This window comes from Eumetopias jubatus, unplaced genomic scaffold (genome assembly GCF_037043125.1).
Source record: "Eumetopias jubatus isolate StellerSeaLion01/CBP00866 unplaced genomic scaffold, mEumJub1_p1.0 scaffold_15, whole genome shotgun sequence".
In the NCBI taxonomy this organism is placed as follows: Eukaryota; Metazoa; Chordata; class Mammalia; order Carnivora; family Otariidae; genus Eumetopias; species Eumetopias jubatus.
In genome coordinates, this window is record NW_028274821.1 from 43,543,985 (window position 1) to 43,560,356 (window position 16,372).

Here is a 16,372-nt window from a genome sequence, read left to right on the forward strand (position 1 = left end):
TACTTCCCACACTGAGGCCGGTGATCGATTGCCATTTATCATCAGACTTGCCAGTAGCCTTTCCTACAATAGAGAAAGATTTTTCTGAACTCATGGGTCTATAAAAACAAAAGACAAACTGAGAGGGCCTCGCACTTCAGGAAGAGAGGGAGAGAGCATATCTTCTCATGGATGTGACCTGGCCTGATTTCATGGACCCTGGTTGCATGTAGATCTTGTTCTGCAAGTCATGATGTCTTCAATTCCCTTTAGTTGGAACAACGTCTTTGTACATAGTCCTCGATCTGGCTTTCTTCCCCATTTCTGCAAAAACACATTTAAATCCCATCCATTTAATCTTCATTTAGAGGGCAGATGCTAAGAATCCCCAGGTTGGAGAAAGAAAAATAAAAGTGATGTCTGCCTGTAGAAAGAGAATATACATCTTCCTCTTTTTGAATGGAATGTCCTGGGGGAAAGGACTGAACCATCTCCATGTTTTCTACTGCAAGTGTTTGCGTGCACAGCTAAATGCTTTCTGAGAACTCCATAAATACTCACTGATACTGATGATAAAACACGAATGAATAGATTAAAGCATATGTTCTCCAATACCTCCTAAGATATGATTTTTCTGTGTTGGTCACTGCTGTGGAACAGATCTTTTTATCCCACAGCGTTAGAGCTCTGGGAAAATTCAAACATTTTTGTTGTCACAACCTGCTGTAATATTGGGAAGTCAGTCACTGCATTGCTCCCTTCAGAAGAGACTACGTACTATGCTTCTATATTTCTTGTGTTGTTCCTAATATTGTTTTAAAGCTTTATTTTTGACTCTTGAGATTGGTACAGATTTGGTGATATTTCCTGTGAATGTATTTATTAGGCAGCGAGAGTCTTGTCTCTGCTTCTCTGCAGGAATGGAGGCGAATCGCATGCGTTATAGATCATCAGGCAGGGAGTCTTCCCAAGTGATTCCTTGGAAGCTTATTTTAACACTCCCCCTTTGCACACAGACTGTTAGTTTTCTCCTCTTTCTAGAGAACATCTTATTAAAAGGAAACACCTGTTTGAAGATGCAGAAATAAGACTAAATCCAAACAAAAGGGCATTTTGTTGCATGTGGTTATTTGCCAGATCTATTCTCTAATTTTTCCTGGCTGAGGATGAGGTAGGGGATGTTCTTTCTTACTCCATTAACTTTTTTTTAAATTAATTAATTAATTAATTTTTTATTAAAGATTTTATTTATTTATCCGACAGAGAGAGACACAGCGAGAGAGGGAACACAAGCAGGGGGAGTGGGAGAGGGAGAAGCAGGCTTCCGGCTGAGCAGGGAGCCCGATGTGGGGCTCGATCCCAGGTCCCTGGAATCACGACCTGAGCTGAAGGCAGACACTTAAAGACTGAGCCACCCAGTCGCCCCCTCTTTTTTATTTTTTTTTAAACACAAGAGTGGGTTGAGAGCCAGTGCCCACCAGTTAATGTGGACATTTGTTAAGGGGTTGATTATTTTATTTTTTATTTATTTTTTTATTTTTTAAAATTTTTTAAAAAGATTTTATTTATTTGGCAGAGAGAGACACAGCGAGAGAGGGAACACAAGCAGGGGAAGTGGGAGAGGGAGAAGCAGGCTTCCTGCCGAGCAGGGAGCCGATGCAGGGCTTGATCCCAGGACGCTGGGATCATGACCTGAGTGGAAGGCAGACGCTTAAAGGCTGAGCCACCCAGTTGCCCCAGGGGTTGATTATTTTAATGATAGTATTAATGGTAGTAGTTTAATCATTCAATCCCAGCCTACTTACACTGTACCTACATAAATGTCAATCTAATGTCTTTTTTAAAAAAATTCTAAATCTTTAATATTGTCTCTAGCCACCATAAACACACTTCTTGATTCCTCTCCAGCAATGAAGAAAATGATTTCTCCGTTAAGAAAACTGCTTCATGAATAAAATTACTCAATAGATAAATTCTTTTTCAGTCCTATAATCAATGACATTTTGTATTTTTTTTAACTTTGCTTTGAATCTACTGCCCCTTGCATTATGCAGGAGAAAGGCAGTTCTTTCTTTGTGAAGTGAACATTTTGGTGGCCACCAGTGAATCTTAGAACCTTATTTGTATGCAGTCGCTGATTACTTAAAAACAACCTGGGACATTTGATTCCAGTGATGATGCACAAAAAATTGGGTCAAACTTTTGCTAAGGCCAACTCAGCTAGTAGTACTGAACAAATTTTTTTTTAATTCATGTATAATTAATATGCAGTGCTATATTAGTTTCAGGTGTCCAATATAATAATGATTCAACAATTCTATACATTATTCAGTGCTCATCATGATAACTTGAACAAGATATTTTTATAAATCCTCCTCAAGGCATTGGAGACTCAAGACAATGAAAAATTGCCAGACTATAATCGTGGAAAATGATAGAAATCTAGAGAGGCGAACATGGTTTTGGGAGCTGCTTTTCCTTGGGGAGCTTTGCAAATTTTAGAAAAGGCGGCCAACAGGCTGAGAGTTAAGCAATACTTTTTAAAGCTTCCAGAGTTGAGGAAGACAAAATCTGAAGCCTAAAGCCTACCAGAGTGATGGTGGTGGGTAAACCCAGGTTTTAGGTTGACATCTAGAAGATCACCACCTAGAAATAAGGGCAAACAGGGATCAGCCTGGTACCCTCAGGAAATGCAGTCAGTTTGGAATCATCTCTAGTCCTGAAATTGTGCCAAGATGATTCTAGAATGCTGTGCCTTCAAATGTCTGAAAGAATCAAACAAAAATCCTGAAAAGGATATTACAAGAAAGGCAAATGATAGGACAATTACTCTTAGGAGCAGAGATGCAAAAATCCAAAATAAAATATTAGTGAATCTAATCCATCCATATGCAAAAAGTATATACACAATATGACCAAGTTGTTTGTTTCCCAGGAATGAAAGTTTATTTAGATATTTGAAAATCAGTCGCCACAGAATAAAAGAAAAAAAATGATTGTTTCAATAGATGCAGTCAAAATATTTGGATAGAATTCAATCATGTTCATAATAAACTCTTAGCAAACTGGCAAAAGATGGGAATTTTAAAAATAGAATAAGAGGTACCTACAAAGTAAGAACAAGAAAATACAGGACTTCATGAGGAAATATTAACAATTTTCCCCTGAGATCAGGGGAAAAAGAAAGGATGCCTTCACTTACCACTGCTATTCACCATTTCACTGAAGGCCCTTTTCAGGGTAGTCAAGTCAAGAAAAAGAAATAAAACATTGGAAAGGGAGACATAACTGCCAGTTACACACCACATGTGTGCATTCATAAAGAAAATCCAAAAGAATCTTTAGGTAAACTATTATAATTAATAAATAAATTTATCAAGTTCATCGAATAAAAGCTCAGTACACAAAAAGTCGATTATATTTTTATATACTGGTTCAAACAACTAAAGCATGAAAATTTGAGTACCTGGCTAGTGAAAGATAAACAAAAACGAAGCATGGAAAGACAAAAGGGTGAAAAATATGAAAGAGAAGGTAAAATACATAGAGAATATAGTGAAAAGGTCTAAGATAGGCGTAACTGTAGTTCCAGAAAGAATGTCATGGAAGGAATAATTGAAGATATAATGACTAAGAAATTTATCACCGGTGAAAACATCAAGGCACAGATTAAGAAGTCCTACAAACTATAAATAAGATAAATAAAAGGAACTCCATATCTGTGCACATCGCAGTTAAACTGCTGAAAACAAATGACAAAGAGAAAAATCTTAGAAGCAGCCCAGGGTGGGGAGGATGGAGACATATTGCCTTCCATTACACAAATCTGACTGTGGGCTGACTATATTTAAGAAATAAAGGGAGCCAGAGGAAAACGAAAAACTGTAATAAAGTAGCGAAAGAAAATAACTGCCAACTTAAAATTCTATTTTCATCCTTAGAGAATGCAAGTGAAATGAACATTTTCAGATGAACAAAACATAGAGGATTTATCACCAGTATACCTAATCATAAGAAAATTCTAGAGGATATTTTTTAGGCAGCATAAAAATGTTCCCAGGTGGAAGGTAGGAGAAGCAGGAAGAAAGGAAGAGCAATAGAAAGGGACTTTATGAATAAATCTGAATGAATATTGGCTGTATAAAACAGTAATAAAAATGTCTTCTAGGCCTAAGTCTGGAGACTGGTAAATGGCGTTGAAGTATTCTAATTGTTGCTTTGTCCAAGAGGAGGGCAGGAATGCTGATAAGTACTGCATGCTAGTAAGTCAAGAATGCATGTTTTAAATTCACAGGTAACCATTAAAAAGAATACTAAAAAGACTTGTATAACCTTGAAACTGATAGTAGGAAAAAATCTAGTAACAAACACCAAATCAATCCAAGCAAGTTAAGAAAATCGGAAAAGAGGAAGATAAAGCAGATGGAACAAATAGAGGACATAGAGTAAAATTATAGTTTTAAACCAAATACATCAGAAATTATATTACATGTAAATAGACTAAGTGATCAAATTAAGATAAAAGAAATTTCAGACTAGATTGAAAATATATAAGGTTTATAAAGATACACCTAAAACATGAGACTACAAAAAGGTTGAAGTACAAAGACTAACCAAAAGAAAGCTGATGTGGAATAGTCACCTTTTTTCTATGTTAATATCAGATAAAGCATTTTTCATTTAAAAAAGCATTTGAAATAAAGGACATAGTTAATAGAACAAAGGATTTTACTCACCGGAAGTGTACAATAAAGCTAAATTATACACCACTAATAATATAGCCTTAAATAAAGAAGTTCAAGAAGAAATATTCATATTCATAGGAAATTTTAACACAACATTTTCAGTTATTGGTAAGAGAGATAGGCAAAAATCAAATAGAAGATTTAACAACCTAGTTAGCCAACAGCCAGTAGACATACATGGAGTATTGGACTCTGCAACAGCAGAATATACATGATTTTCAAAAACACACAGCACATTTACAAAAATTGACTATATTCTGAAACCTGACACAAATCTCAACAATTTCAAAAGACTCCGATGAAACAGGGTATGTTTTGTATCCACCCTGGAATTAAGGTAGAAATCAATTATAAAGAGATATTTATAAAATGGTGCAATATACTTCTAAATCACCCATGGATCAAGGCAGAAATTACAATAGGAATTAGAAAAGAGTTTGGACGGAATAATTAAATTATTACATATTGAAATCTGTGGGATACAGTTAAAACCACGCTTAAAGGGAAATTTGTAACTCTGTCAATGAGGATAGCTGGATATCAGTGAGCTAACCATTTATGACACGAAGTTAGAAAGGAATTACCACCTTAAAGTAGAAGGAAGGAAAGAATAAGATCAAAAATTAATGTGATAGAGCAAATCAATAAACTAAAAATTGTTTCTTTGGAGAAACTCTGAAAAACTCCTGCTCAGACAGATTAAGAAGAAAAAAAAGGGGGAGAGAGAAAAGATGAACAAAACCAATGTCAGGAATGAAGAAAGCAACATCATTATAGAACTTATCGACATTAAATATATGGAATATAAGGACCAACATGATGTCAGTATATTTAAAAATGTAGATAAAATTGGGGCACTGGGTGGTTCAGTTAGTTAAGCATCTGACTCTTCGGCTCAGGTCGTGATCTCAGGGTCATGAGATCGAGCCCCATTTTGGGCTCCATACTGAGCACGGAGTGTGCTTGTCCCTCTCCCTGCCCCCCACTTGCGTTCTCTCTCTCTTATGCTAAAAAAATTAATAAAATCTTTAAAAAATGTAGATGAAATTTACAAATTCCACGGAAAACAGTAAATCTGATATAAAAGAAATAGTTCTGTAAATATTGGAAATATCAACTCTATCATTTAAAACTTCCCACAAGGTAAACTTTGGGTTTTGTGACCCTAGTAGTGAATTCTACCAATCATTTAAGAAACAAATGCCACTAATATTGTATAAATTCTTTCAGAGATTAGGACAAAAGGGAACATACCAAACATGATTTATGATACCAGCATAACCCTGATGCCCAAAGGACAAGGACACTATGAAAAAGGACAATTTCAGGCCAGTCTCATTTGTGAAAAAAGACAAATAGACTAATGGAATAGAGAAAAATTACCTGTGACATATATAACTGACAAAGGGATTGATTCTAGAATATATTGAGATTGTCTACAAATCAATAAAAAAAAAAGACAATCCATTATGGGCAATAGATTTAAACAGCATTTCATGAAAGAGAGTATTTCAGTAGCCAATAAAAATATAAAAAGATGCTCGCAACTTCATTAATAATACAGGGAATGTAAATTAAAATCATGAGATACCATTGAGTATCGACCAAAACAGCTGGTTAAAAGGACTGACAATACTAGGTCCAGTGAGGATATGGAGCAAAGGAAGCTGTCAAATGCTGCTGGTGAACACATAAATTGGAACAACCGTTTGGCAAAAAACAATTTGGCATTGTTTGATAAAACTGAGCATACCCTATGTGTATGAGCAATTCTCCTGTGACTGAGCAATTCTCTTCCTGGGTGAATACTCAACAGGTATGTTTGCATATGAATGCTAAGAGTGCCGCAGACAAGAATGTTCTCGGTGGCATTATGCATAACAGCTCCAAACCGAAAGCAGCCCAAATGTTCAGAAAAGAAAAATAAATTACTACTGGAGAATCCTCTATAATGGGGGCCAAGGAATGTGGGCTGGAAAAAGAAGACATCTGAAAGCGGCCCATGCTTTGGTGTAGACAAACTTGGGTGGGGAGGAATCGAATCAATACGGAAGAGTCCACATCAGCAACTGTCTGTTCTTCACAAAAGCCTATCTTTAAGGAAGGTCAAGTGAAAATCCCCTGAAGGACATATGAGCCTTCCCATCTTGACCTTCCTCAAATTCTAATCTTCATCATGCAAAGCACGAGAAAGCTTCATTCCTGTACTTTATTGGTTTAGCCCCTGAAAAGATTTCCTTTTCCAGGTTGCATTGTGTCCTGGACATCGTTCTGAAGTCAAGCCTGTGTCTTGGGGCAGAAGCAAAGCTGGTGGAAGAAGAGCCCTTAGAGACACACAGAGCTGGACACCCATTGTTTTTTTTTTTTTTTTTTTAAAGATTTTTTTTATTTATTTATTTGAGAGAGAGAGAATGAGAGATAGAGAGCACGAGAGGGAAGAGGGTCAGAGGGAGGAGCAGACTCCCTGCCGAGCAGGGAGCCCGATGTGGGACTCGATCCCGGGACTCCGGGATCATGACCTGAGCCGAAGGCAGTCGCTTAACCAACTGAGCCACCCAGGCGCCCGACACCCATTGTTGATATAGGTTTGAATTCTTCCACTTCTTTCCAAATTGCAACCCGGGGCAAAATTACTTGATCTGTCCAAATTGCCGCGTCCTCATCCATAAAATGGAGATAAGAATCCCTACAGCATGCAGGTGTATGAAGATTAAATGAGGTAATGTCTATAAAATGTCATACACAGAAAGATGCTCAAATGGTAGCTATTAATATTTTATGTCGATTGATTCTTGCTAGCTTCTGCTTTAGAATGTGTGTTTTGACCCTGACTCATATCTTGCCCTATCTTCCCCTGACTACACTAAGAACGCTGAGAGTGAGTTAAGTGGCTCAAAGCAGACTTTGCTGGGGCTGAGAAGTTGGGCTCATCCCCCACTGAGCTTGATAAGGGAAGGCATTTGCGTATCACCTGAATGCAGGCTATTTCAACGGACAGAAGCTGGAAGGGGAAGAGAGACGAGGGGAAGGCAGGATGGACATCCAGGCACAAAGAATGATATGAACCTCCTGACTCTCTTTTGGAAACTGGACCTCCAAATTACAATTGTGTGAGGGCTCATGGCCTTCCTGGAGCTTGCTAGCCGGAGGGGATTCTCCTTGTTGGCTTTTTCCCATCCTCTTTAAGGGGAGTTCTGTCTGTGCTGGCTCAGTTCCTAGGTCTCTATGCTGCAGCATCGGGCAGGGGGAATCCACAAACTGCATTCTGGGAAAGACAAAAGAATAGGGGCAGATAGAAAAGAACCACGTGAAAGGAGACAGCAGGCTGGGTGTTGAGAGTCTTATTTGGAGTTGAGAGTTGAAGAGGGAATGGGGTTTTGAGGAAGCAATCGAAGACCATTTCAGAGAACACTGTGAGTGGGAGAGCTAATCCTAGCCATAAAATGGCAAATCCAGGATTTGGAACCAGTTGTGCATCCTTCACCATGGTCTATTTTAGAGCTTTTCTGTTACCCCCAAATGAAACTCTTCTCTTTAGCCATCAGCCCCAATCCCTCTAGCTGCCTCCCACCTCCAGCCCAAGGTAACAACTAATCCACTCTCTGTCTCCAAAGAGTTACCTTTATCTTTTTGATAATGGCCAGACTAGTAGGTGTGAAGTGTTATCTTATTATAGTATTGATTTGCATTTCCCCAATGGCCAATTGTCTGAATGTCTATTTAAGTAAGATGCTTTTTGGATATAAAGTTAAGGGTACAGTTTTTAAGTTGATATGTAATGCCAAACTGCTTTTCATTAACTGTACCAATTTAACTCAGCATGGAAGTATATAGGACATTTGTTTCACAATGTCTTCATCAAAGTACAATGTCTTCATCAAAGTAAATATTATATTTAAAGTCTGGGCCAATATAGTGAAATTGGAATTATTTGAATACCATTTCTTGTGAAACTCGGGTTTTTTCATACACATAAGAATTATTTATATAACTTCAGTAAGCTCATATTCTTTGTACATTTTCCTGTTGGGTCTTGGGTTTGTTTTGGAAATTTTTCTTAAAATAGCTAACATTCATCTTGAGTAACAGTTTATGCTAGATAAGGAGTTTTTAAGTAACTTGTCACTATAAAATACGGTGAGAGAAATTAATCTGTTAGCGTTCTTGCAATGACCAACCAGAATGATCATTTTCAAAGTATTAAAAGAGGTTTAGAAAGTTTTAAAAGTTCATATTTGGTTGTTTACATAATACAAAATATTAGACAAATGGAAGCTAAATGAGAGAGAACGATTTGATTACAGGAGACATATGAATGCCTCTCCCTGAATCTAACTGAAAATTTGATGATTGTTTATGTTCAATGAAATGGAGGAAATTAGAAGTGGTATTTATTTTGGGGTGATCCTCTCATTTAGCTTCTTTGGCACTTTAATTGAACTCACGGAAATATCTGGAGCTTTTAAAATATTGTCCAGTGTTGATCTCTCAATGTTTACTTGTACTTAAAAGAATTTCAAGATAAAATCTAGGTCCGAATGCTCCATCATTTTTTGGCTAGCACAATTATTATTATTATTTTTTAGATTTATTTGAGAGAGAGGGAAGAATGCGAGGGGGGAGAGGTGGAGGGAGAGGGAGACAAGCAGATTCCGAGCTGAGCAGGGAGCCCAACATGGGGCTTGATCCCAGGACCCTGAGACCATGACCTGAGCCTAAACCAAGAGTCGGATGTTCAACAGACTGAGCCACCCAGGCGCCCCTTGGCTAGCACAATTCTTCTTCTTCTTCTTTTTTTAAATTATGTTCAATTAGCCAACATATAATACATCATTAGTTTTTGATGTAGTGTTCAACGATTCATTAGTTGCATGCAACATCCAGTGCTCATCACAACACGTGCCCTCCTTGATACCCATCACCCCATTCCCCCATTCCATTCCCCCACCTTCTTAAACAGACATCGCTGAAGTACAAGGTGCCCCTCTGGCTGACAGAGCTTCCATAAGGCCGGTGTGAGAGGTAAGTTCGTAGATAACTGAATCACGAACTCCATCTCCCTTCCTGTTTGTTTAATGCCTAAAGGTCTGAGTTGCCGTAAGTAGATTACAAACATCTTCAGTTTTTGTGTGTGTGTGTGTTGGGGGCAGGGGGAAGATCTGTGAGTCCAAGAAAGCTTATTCAAAACTCCAGCGTGGTTCTGAATTTATAGTCTTCTGAATTTAGATTCCCTTACTCTAGGTCTGATGAGTCTCCCCTGCTACCTGGCTTGGTTGTTTTACAGGCTACAGCCAGAGGGAGCACAGAGTAATGTGGGATGGATGATGGATATTATGTCCTTCTCTTTAAACTATGTCTTTAAATAGGTAGATATTGATCCGAGAGAAAGGAGGGAACGATTGTGTTTAAGTGGACCAGATATGGAGTGGGAAAGAAGGGTCCCAGAAAATACCTTGTTGATGTTTATAAACATCGCTGCTTTGGGGACACACACTGTGAGGGGAGTAAGGGAGCCCTCTTTGTGAGTTTCTAGGCCAGTGGCATCAGATGAGGAAATCTCCCGAGTACCCGGTGCTCCTGGTGTAGAGGAAGGGAAGGATGCTGAGGACTGAGGAGTGTTCTCGCCATGATTCCTGAGTCGGGGTTCCCCCAAACTGTGGAAATCCTAATCCGCAGTACCTCAGAATGTGACTTTACTTAGAAATAGGTTCATTGCAGATGCAATGAGCTCAATTAAGATGAGACCATACTGGGATAGAGTGGGAGCTTAACTCATAATGGACTAGTGTCCTTATCAGAGCAAAATTTAAACACAGACTCACAGTCTGGAAAACACTGTGGGAAGACAGAGTGAAGCATCCAGAAACCAAGGATTGCTGGCTGTCATCAGAAGCCAATGGAGGGCACAGAACAGATTCTCCCTCACAGCCCTCAGAAGGAACGAACTCTGCTGACTCCTTGAGTCAGGCTGTCTAGCCTCTAGAACTGGGAGAGAGGGGATTTCTGTTGTTTCAAGCCACCCACTTTGGGGTAATTTGTTACAGCAGCCCTAGCAAACTGATAAAGGCCTCAAATCTCTACCCAAACTGCTTAATAATTTTGCCTCAATTGTTTTTCTTGTAGAATAGAAGTAAAAATACCCTGCCCATTGTGAGGATGCAATGGGCTTCTAAAGGGGGAAACTTCTGGGTGGCTGTGTGTGCCTCCTGGCCTGAGGGGAACTCCCGAGACTCCCACCCCTCTCAGCGCTCCCACCGCAGCTGGTGGGAGACCAGCGCTCAGCCTGGAGCATTGCAAGGACCTGGAGGGCTGGTTAAATCGATCGCAGGGCCCCCTCCCAGAGTTGTTCAACCAGCGGGTCAGAGGTAGGGCGTCAATAATTTGCTAACCCAGCAAATTTTCAGATGCCGCTTCTGTTGCTAGTCTGGAGGCTACATTTTGAGCTCTACGGGATTGGACACTTGGGGAAGATCTGGGGGGGCGGGGGGAAGTAATAAGGGCAGCCTCAGAAGAAGCCTTGAAAGGGTGGGGGCGTTGTGTCATGTGCAGATAAACCGTAGGTTGTACTATCGTAAATGCCCTTCCCTGATGCGGGAACACCTGAGAGTCTTGCAATGTCTTACTGGTTTCAGGTTCTTTTCTCATCTTCCTTCTGAATTTGGAAGTTCTTTTCTTGTATGCCTGGGCTTGGGCTTGAATGTATGCCTGTTGTTGGATCCTGAGATTCCCTGAGTGATGAGATTTGAGACTGATTGAAAGTTAATTTCAGGATCCTTGTCTCACCCCAGCCTCACCCCCATGAAGCCTTTTCACCAGGACTCCTCCCTTCCTTGGGTTCCTAACACATGTCAACCTAAAAAAAGAGGTAAACTGAGGCAAGCTCAAAATTCTCAAAAAGATGAATTATTCGGGAATAGCAGAGGAATTTCAATTCCCAACACATAGACTATAGCCAACTACAGACAAGTCCACTGAGGGCTTGGGATAGGCTGTATTTATGGGCAGAGAATGTAAAGAGGGGTGAGTTCAGTTAGTCTGTTAAAATAAAAAACAAATGCAGACCGGCTTTGAAAAATTCTCTGACCAGACAAAACCAGTCCAGCCATACAAAGAAAGTTCAATTCAGCCAGTTTTGTGAGACCAGCCCGCCCTGGGTGATTTCTTGTTCATGCCTCTGGAAACCACAAACAAAACTTCCCAAGGTCATTACGAGGCAACCCCCCGACCAACTCCCTACCATTTCAGAACATTCCAACATGATCAGTTTTCCGCAAATCAGACACTTATGGGAAATCAGTCTCTCAGTCCTTAAATTTTCTTTCCCTAAAGGCACATAGGTGAGATTTTCCATTTTATACCCTCTGGTTCCATTTTAGATTGAAATTCTTTCACACACATTTTCCTTATTATTGTGTACTTACTCATACATTCACCAGTCTTCGTGGGCTGGCTACTAAGCAGCCTTCTTGCTGATTTGTGGGGTCCCATATCACGTTTAGCTGGGCGTACGAAACTAGGCCATCACCGTTCCTCAGAAACACCTTAAATGTCTTTTAAGTCTTACTAAATTGCCCAAAACTTCTCTACCCACACATCATTCATTCATTCATTTGTTCATTCATTCACTCATGAAAGGTCCTGTGGAGACCCTCCTGTTTGCTAGGCCCTCAGTAATACTCTGGGCACGCAGTGGTGCACAGATGCCCACAGGGCACGCCCCTATGGGGTTTGCAGAGTAGTGTGGGGAGGGAGGAGACAGACACAAAGATCACATAAATACGTTCAAAATCACAGCTGCGTTAAGTGCATCCGAGGAGTGTGGTACTTAGTTCTAAAGGACTATGATGGTGAGATTTGGGCCTGCTGGGAGGCCAGGGAAGCCTTTTGAATTGATATCTGAATGATGTGCAGGGAGTTAGGCAGGTATAAAGCAAAAGACAAGTATTTCTGGGCCAGAGAACAGTGCATGCAAAGAGCTGGTCAGAGGCAGGAACATACAGGGGACTGACTTTGAGTGCAGAGAATGAGGGTATTAGGGGACCGCAAGGGGGTGCTGGGGGCCTCCAGGCTGGACAAGTGGCAAAGTAGCCAGATAGGGTGAGGCCCTCAATGCTGTGTGCTCAGGGTCTGAGGATATGGGCCATGAGGCAACTCCTTTGCTTCCACCAGTTGCTTTCCCACCTGCTTTATCTCTCCACACCTTCCTACCACTACTCTGTCCAGGGGAGGAGACATTCCTCCTATTTTACCAGGTGACCTCTCCATTTGGCCTTTCTTCCCTTCCCTCCTGCATCCTTCATTTCCGGGGCTCAGTGAGTCTTTAAATCTCCGGGATGACTCACCTGCCATTTAAGTGGCTCCTTCCCTTTTTCTTGAACATGTCTGGATCTCCCTGGCTTAAAATAAAAGCTAATTTTGCTGTCCTCTGACCTAATGACAGATTCTCTCCTCATCTCACGACTTCTCATGGTGGGTGTGTGTGGGGGGGCAGGGGAAGTGCAATGGGGACATCTGTCTTCGTTCCTCCCATGTCCTCTCTGCAGGTAGTTCTGCCTTGACAGAGGAAAGAGTTTCCTTACTATTACGTGTGTTCCACGGTCTTATGCTTGCAGACTGTGATGGGATGTCCTCCCCTCTGTAGTTCACCTTCAGAGTTAAGGGTATCTTAAAAGTTGCTGTCAAAAGGTCCCCCCTCATTCGACTCAACTCTATTTGCAGAAACGAAAAACATTTTCAAGATCTTTGTTCTAAGGAATTCCCTATTTGGCAAACTTCCTGTGACTGGATCTTGAGAGAAAATCGGTATTCTTGAGACAGTGGTGTTTTACTGTTAACTTAAATGTTTGAAATGCTATTTTAAAATAGTGCTTTATATCTGACCTGTTACTGAAGTCAAGTTTATATGTGCAGGCCAAAGATAATATAAGTTGTGCACATTAAAACCACCAATAAGTTTTTAAAAGGCAAAGAAAAAAGGCTTCAGAGGTAAATGATCTATTTAAAAATGTAAATTATCTATTCTTTTACCCCTTTTAAAGTATATTTTTGTCTTATTAAAAATATATATTATGATATAATAACCAACATAAAATATTAAAAATATAAAGTAGCACACATTACTTTTTTTCATACATAAAGCTGATGCTGACAGAATTTTGGAAGACTGTACTCTGCGTTCTTCATACTGTTGACAGGTGTTTGCTGAACGAAATTATCTTTCCTTTTTCACCTGGACTTCTCTGTCATCCAGAGAATGCATTCTTGAGATGACAGAGTAGGAAGCATACTGTGACTAAGGAGCAGCTTTTCTCTGCATGGCTAACCAGCTACTAAAATAAAACCTAGCCATGGGGCGCCTGGGTGGCTCAGTTGGTTAAGGGTCTGCCTTCAGCTCGGGTCATGATCCCAGGGTCCTGGGATCTAGTCCCGCATCCCTGCTCAGCGGGGAGCCTGCTTCTCCCTCTCCCTCTGCTGCTCTCCTTGCTGTGCTGTCTCGCTCTCTCTGTCAAATAAATAACATCTTTAAAAATAAATAAAATAAAATAAGATAGAACCTAGCCTCTTTAACACAGGCTGACTGTGTTAAACACAGCTTTAACAGGCTGACTACCCAGATCCAATATTCAGGGTTAACGGCATGCCTTCGGAATCTCTAATGATAATATATCCGTTCAGGAAGAGAAAAAAATAAGCCAATGGTAAGGATGCCCTCACAATTTACACTTAATTAAGATCATTCTCATTCAGGAGTGGGCACTGCCGTCTCAGAGTCTAGTTGCTTGGCATTTATTTACCAGCATTTAGCTGCCAATTCCCAAGGCCCCGGGAGGTTTAGTCCCTGGCAAGTAAACCGAAGGTTTGATTTGTAAATCAGAATGTCAATGTCTTACAGGGAGAACTGACACTTGCTACTCAATCTGCCGACTCTCGTCAGAGAAGGAAGGCCAATGCAGAGCTTAGCAGGAACCGCAGTTGCTTAATTGCTGTATTTGAGTTGCTAGATCTGAACAAGAAATGGAACTGGGATTAGAATATTATTATAGAGCTTGGGTGGGAGTAGAGGGGATAGATCACTTAGGGTTTGTTGACTGCAAGTCACAGGAAGCAGCAGTGGCTGAAGGAACAAAGGGGCGTTTACGGGAAGGCCCTCAAGGACTCTCAGGATTGACAGGAACCTGAAGATGCAGGCTGGGAAACAGCCGGGGAGTAGCAGTGATAACCACTGGACAGGGTGCGCAGATGGAGAGAAGTTCAGCCAGTTCCAGGCTTTCTGGCCCTCCACTGGATCTAGTTTTTAAAATTTCATCAGGCTTTCAAAATTTCAATTGGCCCATATCTAGTGTGTGGCTATACTATCTGCCAGAGTTGTAAAAACAAAGATAAGACCCTGCGTTCATTGACTTAAGAATCTCATATTTCAATACCTACGATTCATGTTAGATCAAGTTCATGCAGAGGCACACAATCATTCAGGATTCCACAAAGGAAGAGAGGCCATGGGGTCCGAAGGTTGGGGAAACACCTCACAGGAGTGGCACTGGAGCTGGGCACTGGAGCTGGCAGGATTTTTCTAGGGAAGTTGGAAGCATTTCCAGCTGGGATGTAAATAACAAAAGGGGCGCAGAGGTAAGAGCCTAAGGTGCACCACCCACCTGCTTAAATCCCCTCCTCCTTTTCCTGAGGTTGGGTTAACAGGGTTTAGTCAAATGAAGTTTTTGCAGGAAGAGGCCCCTGTGCTTTGAAGAGGACTAAGGAAATGGGGTGGGGCGCAGAGGGGGAAAGACCTATGCATTCCACCTTCAAGGGACAAAAAAAAGTGTGCTTCTCTCTGTCCATTTGTTGTAGGGTGGGTGTAGGTGACAAACTGGGAAGCCAGGCCATGGAAGGTGTCCTATCTTGATTTCCCAGCTCTAGGAAAGGGCTTGTTAGTCCCATCCAGACCGAGTGGGGGCCCAATGCTACTGGCAGCATCCAAAGGCCCCAGATCTTATGTTAAAGTGCAGTTCACCCCAGGACAGCTGTCTGGGTCCTGCACAATCCATGTTTTTTTTTTTTCCCCAAAGATTTATTTATTTGAGAGAGAGAGAGAGCGCATGAGAGGGGGGAGGGTCAGAGGGAGAAGCAGACTCCCCGCCGAGCAGGGAGCCCGATGCGGGACTCGATCCTGGGACTCCAGGATCATGACCCGAGCCGAAGGCAGTCACTCAACCAACTGAGCCAGCCACCCAGGCGCCAATCCATGTTTTAATGCAGGGCTCTTGAACATCAGACCCATGTGGCAAGGATACGGCATCAAAGAGAGTGATACATTGTTCCATTTTTCATTCCCATCCGTATTTATTAACACTAACTGGAGGCTTTGCCCTAAATTGAGGCTGGAGGCTAGAGTTGAAAAAGTGAACAATGGATGAGGAAGTCACTTCTTCTCATTGCTTCTGTTTTCTCATCTGTAAAAACGGGCAGGATTTAACGCCTTTGTTTTGCTATGTTTCTTGCACTCGGTGAGCTTATACATAAAATCAGGAGCAGTTTGCCCTTGTGTGGGTGGGACGAGACGTGTCAGGGGCTGAGGGGAAAAAGATGAGAGCTTTGGCTTATCCCTCGCCACCGCGGAACAAGGGGCCCGCTGAAAGGCGCCAGGGATGCAG